The sequence below is a fragment of the Cetorhinus maximus genome, chromosome 15 (assembly GCF_964194155.1).
Source record: "Cetorhinus maximus chromosome 15, sCetMax3.hap1.1, whole genome shotgun sequence".
NCBI classification, from domain to species: Eukaryota; Metazoa; Chordata; class Chondrichthyes; order Lamniformes; family Cetorhinidae; genus Cetorhinus; species Cetorhinus maximus.
The window spans coordinates 57337853-57350424 of record NC_135893.1 but is presented as its reverse complement, the minus strand read 5'-3'; the positions used below and the strand labels follow the sequence as shown (position 1 = coordinate 57350424).

The 12572-nt window shown below is 48.6% G+C and overlaps 1 protein-coding gene across 1 annotated transcript in view; it reads right to left on the bottom strand.

Annotated features, from left to right (window-relative positions):
• LOC144691215 (heparan sulfate glucosamine 3-O-sulfotransferase 2-like) overlaps positions 1-12572 on the bottom strand; it is a 79048-nt gene that overhangs the window by 46251 nt on the left and 20225 nt on the right. The gene's annotated exons all lie outside the window — the stretch shown is intronic.

Below are 12572 nucleotides of genomic sequence, written 5' to 3'. Positions count from 1 at the left end.
CCAACTAGTTTCCTAACCAAGTTACCAAGCTCTCAAGTTCTGTGCAGCTCAGCTGGCAGTAGTCTCTTGAGTGAAACCTAATCAAATGCCTTCAGAAAATCCACTCACCTCCACTGGTCCTCCTCTTTTCATGTGCAATACTGACCCAAGAACTCTGTTCGATTAGTTAGAAACAGGTTATCTTTTGCAAAACCATATTAACTCTCCCTAATTGAAGTATAAATCACCAAGTGCTAATTACTCTGCCCCCGATGAAACATTTCAGCAATTTGGACACCATTAAACTCACTGGCCTGCAGTTCATCTCTTCCTTCTTCTCTGAATTAAATCCTATCTTCCAATCTTTTCGTGTCATCCCTCACAATCTAGGGAGCTATGGAAAATTAAAATTAATGCAAAATGAGATTTTGAAGACTTAAATGGGCACAGTCATGATCTTCATTCGTGCAATGATCTGATAATGCCACTTGTGGAATTGTGAATGGTGGAAGCAGAATATTCTGCTCTTACTAACCTTGATTTTCAAACATTCACATAACCAGGCCTGCTGAACTGGGTCTTCCAATGTTACGGCCAGGTTAGGAGGGTTGAACTGACTCCTCTCCTTGTCCCACTCCTGGGTTGGTTATAACAGAAATGAAAACAGAATTCGAAGAATGGTCTTATTGGACTCGAAACGTTAACTCTGTTTCTCTTTCCACAGATGCTGCCAGACCTGCTGAGTTTTTCCAGTACTTTCTATTTTCATTTCAGATCTCCAGCGTCTGTAGTATTTTGCTTTTATTTTATTGGTTATAACAGAGATTGAATTTTAAAAAGAGATGTGATATTGCTAATTCAATATGTACTTAACTGTATAGCTCGGTGTAAGAAATACGCCAGCCAAGCTCCTTAAGTTAACAAGTGAAGAGTTAGTTTTATCACTAAAACTCACTCAGGTAAAGATGTAGAAATTCTTCACAAAAGGTTTAAAATGTACAAATACGTCCAACTACCCGCTAATGTAAAAACAACCCCCCCAAGCACGCATAAAAAGAAATAAAACTCTGCAGAGTATCAGATCTTAAAACTTGGCCAAGTGAAAATTAAAGTCAGCAATAAAAAATTATTCACTGATTGTCCAAATGCTTGTTTACAGCTGAGTTTACAGGTGGGTTTCTCACTACAGCAGTCGGTCTGCAGTCGATTGGTTGATTCTGTTTTTTCTCGGAGACAGTGACGTTGGTTTGGAATCCTCAATTAAAAACTCTCAGTTTGCAGCAATGAGGTCTTCTGTTCACAAACAGCTCAGCTTTGATGAGAGAGGTTTCAGAGAAAAAGGGAGGGAATGGTAATGCTGTTGTCCCTGTAGCAGTCTCTCTGACTGTTAGTTCAAATTCAGTATATTTTACACCCAAGAGTGGGGTCACGTGACCACTCTCTGGTTTCAATCTAGGCTTATCTTAACCACTGTCTCTGAGAGCTCCAGAGACTCTGTGTCTCCATAAAGCAGCTTGTGTCCTTCGCAAATGCAACATAGCAGTTGTTGTAAGCAGGGTCATTTGCTTAGCAAAATTCTTTGCAAAAAGTTCTAAATTTTATATATGTATATCCAGCCGATGACATTATAAGCTAGTATCTATCCAGCCAAAGACATCATAATTTATATTCTATATAACACATCTTCATAACACTAACCTTGGCCTTAACTGATTTACAAAGCTTTCGACCATCTATCTTAACTCTCACATCATGGTTTTGTCTATTCTTCTGCATAACTCACTTTGTAAAGTGCCAGAGGATGTTTTATTGCATTAAAGGTGGACTGTTTATTTGTGCCACAACACTAGGGGCAGCACTTCCTGCACATGTGCATTGCAGCGTCAGTGTCAGAGTGTCAGCTGGCAGCATTAAAATAAACAAGTTAGAGACAGACTAACAATAAAGTTCACGTTACCCATTTTTAAGTCTGTGCAGTCCTTAACCAATTGTAAGTTCTAGTACTTCATCCACCTATCATGTAGCAACTGTTCCCTCTGTAAAACAAGCTTCTGATGATTCAGTAAATGATGCAGATATATAATCAGGACATTTCAGTAAATGAGATTCTCAACTACCAATGCGCAACACAAATATATGTTATTGTTGTTGTAGTAGAGGCCACTAGAGGTCATCTAAATAATTAGTAACAACTCAAGTAACATGCGGAAGGGGTTAGTGTGCAGTCTATTCCAGTAATTTATACTGGTATTTGCTACTAGCCCTGAACCTCTCCTTCCTCCTCCTCTCCCTCCCCTCACACATTCTTGCCTTTCTCTTCTCCTTTCCTACCTTCCTATTTCTCTTCTCCCTTGCTCCCCTTCCACATCATCCCTGCTCCCTTTGCCCCTCCTCCTAGCCACCCCCATCACTTCTCCACACCTTCTTATTACTCTTCACTTGCCTGGTTGAGTGCAGTTCCAACAACATTCAAGAAGCTTGACACCATCCAGGACAAAGCAGCCTGCTTGATTGGCACCCCATCCACCACTTTTAACATCTATTCCCTCCATCACCGACACACAGTGACAGCAGTGTGTGCCACCCATAAGATGCACTGCAGCAGCCACCAAGGCTCCTTCAACGGCACCCTCCAAACCCATGACCTCTATCACCTAGAAGGACAAGGACAGCAGGACACCACCGCCTGCAAGTTCTCCTCCAAGCCACTCACCATCCTGACTTGGAACTATATCGTCCTTCACTCTTCCTTCACTGTTGCTGGGTCAAAATCCTGGAACTCCTTCCCTCCCAGCACTAACAATGTACCTGCACCACATGGACTGCAGTAGTTCAAGGCAGTGGCTCACCACCACCTTCTCAAGGGCAATTAGGGATGGGTAATAAAAATGCTGGCCTAGCCAGCGACGCCCACATCCCATGAGAGAATAAAAAAATCCTCCCCCTCTCCTCATTTAAATCCACCTGAGAGGGAAAGCAGGGCCCCAGTTGAACATGGACAATGGAAAGATGGCACCACCTCCCTCTGCATTGCACTGGGAGTGTCAGCCTGGAGTTGATCTGCTTTTCAATCAATCACAGATATGGGAAGTGAACTAATTAAAGTCTGGATTAAAAATTGAGCATTAAATTTTACTGGAAAATGTTGACAAAGCAAATTTACTCAGCCTATCGCTGTGCTTGAGGGAGCAGGGTTTTAAACAGGCTCTCAAGGTGAGACCCTCCAAACATATTCGTTGCCATCAGTGGCAGACACTGAGTGAAGGCACATTCTTTAAGAAGCAATCAGAGATTGAGTCATCTTGGGCCAGCTTCAGGTATCACAAGGCAGTGCCAGAACCTCACTGGCAGAGATCTGAGGAAAAGCCACCAGCCCCCAATATTGGAGAGCAAAGATAATGAATGACAAAGTGCCTGAAGCAGGAGAGATACTTTCATTCCAAAATCTTTCACAGAGAATCTTGGAGGCGGAAGGATCCTTGCAGATCTGGATGTTATATTTCCTGAATATGCATTATCCTTTGACCCCTGTCCCTCCTCCATACCATTCCCTCCAACAATACACTGGCTCGGACTGCAAGGCATTTGGAGGATATTAAGCCAAAATTAGCCTTCTAGCTGCTTTTCAGTAATTCTTCAGTGACTCTTCATGTGAATGATTAACCTTACCATAATCTGCATTCAGGTAACCTGACACATGTTGGACTGCTGCAGATTAACTTGGAACATGCATCTTATTGCCGATCCCATCTCTTATATATATAGGAGTAAAGATGCTGCATCTGGGTTCTGGTTCATACTGGGTGCAAGTTGTCAGTGAGTTAATTAAGTGAAGCTCCAATGTTTCAATAATGCTCCTTACAACTGTCTTTTGAAAGCCCAACTCTCAATGTGTAATCATTGGGCAATTGTCTGTTCACATAGAAATTGGAATATAAAGGACAATCCTACACTTCAAGGGACATGGCTCTGGACTCGGGATGCAACGTTAGCTCCCACTGAGCCCTGACACTTGAACGTGCACAGCCCATGATTTTACCACACGTAACATTCAGGACAGTAGAGCAGGAATGGGGGAAAAAAAGCTTAGGACAGCAATATAGCAAATCATGATCAGCAATAACACTTGCATTTATATAGCGCCTTTTAACATAGGAAAATATAATCAGGCAAAAATCGATACCAAGCCACAGAAAGAGAAATTATACGGGGGTGGGGTGATGAATAAAATCTTAGTTGAACTGGTAAGTTTCCAGGAGAGAGAGGTTTAAAGAAGTCAACTTAAAAAAAAACATTCTCAGAACGTGGGTGTCACTGGCAAGACCAGCATCCCTTGGTTAGATTTTGATACAAGTGAGTGGTCTGCTAGCCCCACTTCAGAACCAACCACGGAGCCATGGGACTTGAGTCACATATGGGACTAGACTAAAGACGGGAGCTTTCCTTCCCCAAAGGACAACCCAACAGCATCACGGCGACTTTTACTCAGGCCAGTTTTTTATTTTCACCAATTTCAAAATTCTCAAACCTGCAATGGGTGGTCGGGGTGGTGGTGGTGGGGGGGGGGGGGGGGGGTGGGGTGCGATGTTGGTGGAGGTGCGTTGGTGGAGGGGGAGGAATGGGATTTGAATTCACGTTGTCTGGGTTACTACTGGATTATTAACTTCTTCAGAGGGAATCCCAGCTGCAAATAAATAAACAAACAAACAAACACGACAAACTCTCTTTTGCGCACTCGGACTGGATTTTGTTGGGGCAGCGGCGGCCTCGACAACAGATTGGAAAGACGGGGGCAACTACCACCTCGGCCGCTTTGGGGAATCCAACCAGTTTCAGTGGCAATCAGGCAGCAAATGAGTCCCCTTGTTGGGGCTCCTGTCCCTTTAAGGGATGAGATTCCCGTCTCAAAGAGCTGCTGGCCAATTAATCAGTCCCAGCAGTGCTACCGGGTGTGGTGGCCACTGCTGGAATTGCACCCGGCTGGTACAGCAGCCTCTCGGTAAGGGAAGTGGGGTCGCGAGTTGCCGGGGCTAGTCAGGCAGACTCCAGCGGGGGGAGGAGGTTTGGTGAGATCAGGGGCCGTGTTGCCCTGGGGGTGGACACTGTCGCTAGGCAACCCTTCTGTGGGTTACAGGGAGCCCGATTAGGAGGGCCCTTGACCCTGAGCCTGCAGGAGTTCACCAGGCAGCCTCCTCATGTGGCTGAGCTGCTGCTGGTATAAAGCCAGTGATGGTGGGAAGTAACCTTTAATTTGCCACTTAAGTGGCACAATTGGAATCTGGGCAGGAGGGATGTTCTCCGCCTGTCCCACCACTGGTCGAATACTATGGGGGCAGGAAGGTGATGGGCATGCCAGCCCTCACCTTCCTTCCTGATTTTTCAGACCCCCCACCCACCTCCCAGTTCGCTCCTGCAGGCCCCATTATAATTCAGCCGTTGGTGTGTAAAAAGCGCTTCAAGCAAATGACAACAGAATGCAAGATTTACTCAGGCTGGAATTTTCCGTGCCCACTGGCATCAGGCGTGTTCGGTGGAGTGAGGGGACAATATTGGTGAGAAGGCCAAAAATCGGTTTCACAACGTCGTGAAACCAGGTTGCGGTCGTTCACTCTGCCCGCTGATGGCGGGCCGCGTTTCCCGCCATTGGACGTTGGGAACCTCATTGTAACATATCTGCATATCATTATAAGGCCAGCCCGCCGGAATCATTCCCCACCACCCCCCGCTGGATTGTCCGCCCACATCGGCGTGATTGCACGTCAACATGTTTCACAACAGCATATAAAAGGCATGCACTTGGCGGGCTGCACTTTGAGCGGAACCCTGAGGCGAGTACACAGCAATGTTGCGGAGCACCCGCCTGGGTCACCTGTTGGACTTCAATGTTGAAGCGCTTTGGGGGGTGGGGGCGGCAAGGGCTGCCCTGTGGTTGAGGCAACTTGGGGGTGGGCGAAGGGCTGCCCTGCAGTTGAAGGTAGTGCATAAGCACGTGTGGGTTGGGGGGCTTTGGGTGGGGGGGGTAGTAGCCACGCATTAGGGAAACCTTTATAAGGTGGCCATTCCTCTGCAGCTGAGACAGTTTAGGCACAGCCACATTGATATGATTGGAGTCAGGCTTCTAGCTTATCTGCCCACTCAAGCAACACAGAGGCATTAAAGTGCCACTAAGTGCTCGAGAGCTTTTCACCCCTTGGGCACAGACTGCAAACTAATGAGCATTTTAGTGGACTGCAGAACAGTTGGACGACTGGGTACATTGTACAATCTCCTTGCTAAAGCTGGCCATGAAGCAGTCACTGGTGGAGGCGCTCACAGCCCCTTGCAATGTCATCATCCCAGTTTGGACCAGTCTCCCCCATGGTTCAAGCTAACAGTGCAGCCTTGTAGCGCCGATTAGGAGAATGCCTGTGCCTGAGCTGAGAGCACAGCATGCAGTCCAGTGGGCAAAGCTGCTACCAATCAGTCAGGTGGAGTGGGGTGGTGGTTGGGGGGGGTTTTGGGCAGCCATGCAGCGCACTAAACTCTGGCCATCCAAGTGGTGGCCTGCACTGTCCAGGTTGCATTAAGGGGCCTTTAGACTTAACCAAGACAGGTTCTTATTACACCCACTAACCCATGCATCTCTCTCTTTCATCCTGCAGGAGGAGTACATCAGGATCATGGAGTCTGGTGACCTAACTGTATGTCTTGTGGCTTACAGACAGTGAAGACAGCGGAGAAGAGAGTGACTGAGGCACCTGCACAGAGGGAGAAGCAGTATCCTCTGGGAGAAGGGGCGGCTGTGGCTCCCGCACACACTGCCGAAGAGCCACAGCGAGCCATCGCTGGTCGGCGCGTAGCTAGACCCCGGGTCTATAGACGCCACCCTTCATTCCTGCAGATGACCAAGAACCAGTGTCACCAAAGACTGTGCATGTCTAGAGGACTGGTCAGTCACATCTGCCAGCTACTGCAGGATTTGGCGCCACAGGGACATGGAGGGCATCCACTGTCCGTGACTGTGAAAGTGACAGTGGCGCTCAATTTCTATGCCAGTGGCTCCTTTCAGGGTTTCACAGGTGACCTCTGTGGGATATCACAAGCCTCCACCCACAAATGCATCCATGAGGTCACAGATGCCATCTTCGCGAGGGCACACAACTTTGTGCATTTTACCCTGGACCAGGACAGCCAGAATGCAAGAGCAACTGGATTTGCCCAGATCTCGGGTTTCCCACAGATGCAGGGTGCCATCGACTGCTCAGATCTCCGTCACAACACGCAGTCAACTATGTCAAGGGGTTCCATTCGCTAAATGTGCAGCTGGTGTGCAACCACCACAAACACATCCTGCAGGTCTGTGCATGGTTTCCAGGGAGTGTACATGACTCTTACATTCTCAGTTGGTCACAGATCCCTGAAGTCTTCCAGGGTCCACAGAAGCTGCAGGGTTGGTTCCTCAGGAACTAGTGCTACCCACAGAGGCCGTGGCTGATGACACCCGTATGGCAGCCTCAGACTACAGCAGAGTGAAGGTATAATGAGGCTCATGCTGCAACTCGCAACTTGGTGTTGCAAACAATCGGGATGCTGAAAATGAGGTTCTGGTGCCTGGACTGGTCTGGTGGAGCCCTGCAGCATAGTCCACAGAGGGTGTCACGCATCATCGTTGCCTGCTGCACCCTTTACAACCTGGTGCTGTAATGGGGAGAGAAGCTGGCTGAGGAGGAGATGGAGGAGCTGCATGTCTCCTCCGATGAGGAGGACATCAATGGGGATGAGGGCGAGGAGGTCCTCAAAGGCGACGATGACAGGGATGAGGCCTTTGCACTGACCAGATGAGGCAAGCGCGCACAGGAGGCCATCATAGCTGCTAGCTTTGTGGAGGATGATGATGACTTGCAGTGAGGAGACACCATAGATCCTCACATTGCATCTATGAATGTTTGACTCCTGTCTGACTCATGGCAATGCACATACCCTCTGTGATAATGCTCCTGTCATGGAGATGCAGCAGAGGTACTAATAGTCACTCAGTTCCAGGAGGATGATGATGATATGCAGTGAGGACACTCCATAGATCTTCACATGGCCTCTGAGAACGTGTGACTCCTGTTGGCCGAGGGCAGCTCGCTTGTGCTCTGTGATCAGGGTCACATCATGGAAATGCAGCCGTGAAACTTTAAAAGCGTCTGATCCTTTGTCAGCCTTCAACACCTAAGCCCTTTAGGAGCACAGTGTCACTGGTCACAGATGCTGGTGAGAGCACCCAGAGAGAATTATGGAACTCTGTGACGTCTGCTCACTATATTCTGGCAGCAATGACAAGTACTGCCAAGATGCAGGCATCAGTAATATGTCCAGGGAGTGTGAGGCTGGACCATCACTTTGGTCTGAAGGCTGCACAAAGCGCAGGAAGAGGCCCTGGACTGAGACACCTGCCTTTATCTTGTGACAAGAACACTGCTCATCAGAACAAGGAGCCACAGGCAGGGAGACATTCTTGAGAATTTATTGACAATAGTGAACAGTATGTACAAGTGATTAAGACCATTGCCTAGGCTGCGCAACTACATCTCCTTAACCTTCCTAACCCTGCCGCCATGTCTTGGTGCTCCCCGGACATCCACAGCGGAGCTGGAAGCAGCCTGCTGACTGCTCCACCCTGTGATGAAGTCTGTGATGACCTTGACGGGCATCCTCTGGAGGGCCAAGACCTGGAGGGCCCCGGCCTGCTTTCGGGTCCTGCTGTGTGGCTGTGGCACCCTCCTCGGTCTGTGGAGTTGGAGCTGCTGAGGTCACAGGAAGAGGGGGATTCGGATGGGCCGGACACTCCCAGAGTCACCTGGGCGGATGGTCCCGGGATGTGCACCTGCTGATTCTCCTCCCTATGCGTGCCCAAGGGTCCCTGGCTGACTCCTTGAGGTGATAGGGAAGCTGGAGTGAGGTCGAGCTACCCTGCACCCCTCTCGCGTACACAATGTTGGAGGCCAACTATGGCATCAGCGATGGAGTTAAGCCCGCGCAGCAGTGCAGCACTGGTGTCCTGGACCAATGTCTCCATGGTGGCCACCATCCTACCAGTGTTGACCTTGGGGTGTTGGCATGCCGGTGCTATTACCTCAGCTTGAAGGTGGTTGGACTCCTAAATCATGCCTTACAATCTAAGGAGTGCAGCAGACATGCCTTCCTGATGTTCCCGAGCTTGCCTTTACATCTCCAGCAACTGTGACATGACCGAATCCAGAGGCTTGTCATTTAACTCAGACTCAGCAAATTTCTGGCCTCTAGCAGTCCTCCGAGTGCTGGGAACCTGGGAAGTCCCTGCCGCCACCTGCTGCAGATCAGATAGTGCGATGTGTTCACCAGATTGTGACCCCAAGGCTACTGTAAAGCTAAATCCCACTGAGGTGTGTGTCTCTGCGCTGGTGGAGGGTGTGGATGAATGTTGTGAGGGGACTTCAAGGAGGGTGCCTCCAGATTCCTCTTCAGAAATTTCTTCAGGGCTTGATTGGAGGCCCTGGGTCATGGACTCCATCAGCTGTTTCCCAGATGTGCCTGCGAAAGCAAGGAGAGATAATTAGTGCATGGCAGTGGCCTGTGAAACAGGACACATCACTCACAGCATGGTTATCTGATGGGTGTTGCACTGCTGAATCGTCACTTGGTAGAGCACCGCTGACCTCACTGTCAGCACAGGAATGGTCCAGATCATCGCCGGCCAGCTGGATGGCTCTATTTTCAAAGTCCGTGAGGACCTTGATTTCAGACATTCTGCCACCAGTCTGCGAGCTCTCTCTCTTGTGTGCCAACTTGTCCTGCATGGATAGAGATGGAGAGAGTATAAGCAGGATGCCTGCTTAGGCCAGATGATAAGTATGCCTGGCATATGTGGGTGGTGAGTGGTCTCATGGATGGGATGAGGACAATGAAGGTGTGTGTGAGAAAGTGAATGGTGATGTCCCTTGAACCGGCAGTGAGTGAGGGCCCTGTGGATGTGTGATGGGTTTGTGAGCGTGTGTGTTGAGAGCGATGAGAAGAGTGACTTACGCTGTGGAATGGAGGAGATCATTCATCCTCTTTCTGCACTGGGTGGCTGTCCTCTTTTGCAAGGCATTGGCGCTGACCAACACTGCCACTGCCTCCCAAGCCAGATTGGTGAGGTTGCTGTCCATCCTGTGCCCAGAGCGGGGGCAGAGGACATCCTGGCGCGCCTCCACTGTGACCAAAAGTCACTTGAGGGACGCTTCATTGAACCTGGGGGCTGCAGTCTTTTTGCCTTTCAGGGCCATGTCTTCTTTGCAGCAGTCGTGGGCTGGAAGCAGTGAGAGGTATGCGCGCAGCTGGACTTTAAATATGGCACCCGGCATGATGAAGAGGCGAGGTGATGGCATGGCGGGCGAATGAGAGCTCACCCGCCATGGAAGTGGTATGTTTCCCAGGAATGCACAATTAATGCGATGGGTTTGGGACGATACTGTGTGAAAAGCGGCCATTACAGCCGCCGGATGAAACGTCGTTTTACCCGCTCGCTATCGCACTCAGTGCAAATCTGAGATAATTCCACCTTAGAATAGAACTTAATAAAAAAATTCAAATCAACTGATGTAACAGGAATGGAGAACTGAGAACAGTTCACTGAACCCTAACTACAGCTACCAGAATATTTGTCATTTCAATTTATAATGGATAATTAATTTTTCAATTAGTTGGAAATATGAACCATAATTACCAGAAGCTGCGACAAACACTGCATTATTTATTTGGTGTCATTGAAGAAGCAGCTCACAGATGCAGGACCAAAGTCAGCACTGGCCAGGAATCTGCTCAGATTCTTGTTGGTATATACATGGATCACAAGTCAATCAAGTACAGAGTTTGCACAGAAAAGCTTTCAGGAAAGGACACCAGAAAGGAAGGAATGAAAAAGGGTCATCAGCAATTCCATCCTGCTTCTCCCCACATTTAATTACACTCCATGATGGAGACTACCCATCCATTGAATGTCCTTCCACACCCCATGCGCAAACTCCCCTATCATAAACTTTACCCACCTGGGGCCTCCAGTGGCTTAGGATTGGATACTCAGGGGTTAATTATAGGCTGAATTCTGATCTAGGGGTTGTAGAAATGGAAGGTGAACAATATTTGAAAACATTGGTGGGACAAAGTGATGAAAGAGTCTTGTTCAAACTCAACCTCCTTTGGGATTTTTTTGACAGATTCTTGAGGAATTGAAGAATTCTGATATGGATAATTGACGGGAAAAACCAACAGCAGGAATAATGTGGGGACAAATCAGGACATGATGGGCAGTAATTAACCTAGGTGATGGGGTTTTGCCCACTGGCTGGGTAGTCTTCAAGAGTCCCACGACACCTACTTTGGGGAAGTCTCACAGTATTGAATTCCGGTCAGGCACTTAAGTGGCCAGCGGCAGGCCTTCCCTGGGATCAAGGACCCCGGGAGCAGAAATCCTGCCAATCAGAGGCCGGCGGCTGTCTATTTCAGGCAGTGCCACCGGGGAAGTGGTGGTAGCTGCTGGCAATATGCCCACCAGAGACCCAAGATCAGAGAGGGACCCCAGGTCACAGGAGAATGAGGGCGGGATGGGGATCACAGGGCAGGAGTCATGGGAGATCAGGGAGGGGGGTTGGCAGCAAAGGCAGGGAGGTGGCACTCTGCAGGCCCCCCTTCCCAATGCCAGGTGCCCCCCTTCCCGATGCTGAGTTCCCTAATCAGGCAAACAGGGTTTGCTTTTCAGGCTTCCTGTGTGGTGACTGCTCCACTCAATGAAGGTCTTAAGTGAGCATTCATTACCCACTTAAGGGCCTCAATTGGCGGTGGGACGAGAAGGCTGTCCAAGAACTTTAATTGGGGCAGAAGTGGGAAGGTGGCAGGGTCCCTACTTGGCACCCTCTCACCCAATTAAATGTCTCCCCACCTCCAAACTTGTCTTGGGGGAGGACATTAAATCGCACCCGATGTTTCTGATCCAATATATAAACAGGGATTTTGCTCCTGGCTACTGTCTAGTGAACATTAACTAAGGACAGATTCAGGACTGTCGTCAAGCATCCCATTGTGGCTTACCCTGGTAATATTTGCTGTCTGGGCTCACCCATGAAATGTAGGCAATGGGTTGATGCTTGGGGGGAGCGTCCCTAATTCCAAGGAGAGAGTGAGGGACTAAATAGGCAATAACTGCAAATATTCCCTGGGCTGCTTGCAAACCATCAAATTGCTACTTCACATCAACCTGATTACTGAAATATAATTAAAAAAAATCAAATCGATATTCGTTTGGCAAGTCTTAATTGGAAACCAACTGTACAAATGCGCTGATGATTGAGAATCCATTCTAACAGATACAGGAAGCCTTTGCTCTCAATAAGCAGGGGACTGATGAATTAGTAAACCCCATTGCCCCTGCTACAGGTTTATTATTAACCTAGTCAGCATCTCATTATCTTCTCTAATCATGTCTATTCCCCATTGAACATTGTGGCTTCCCCTCTTATAGAACAACCAAACTGGCACACAGCAGTAAACAGTGAAGAGAGTAAAGGGGTGCATTCCAATGAGTGTAAAACTGACCGTGTGATTGACCCCTC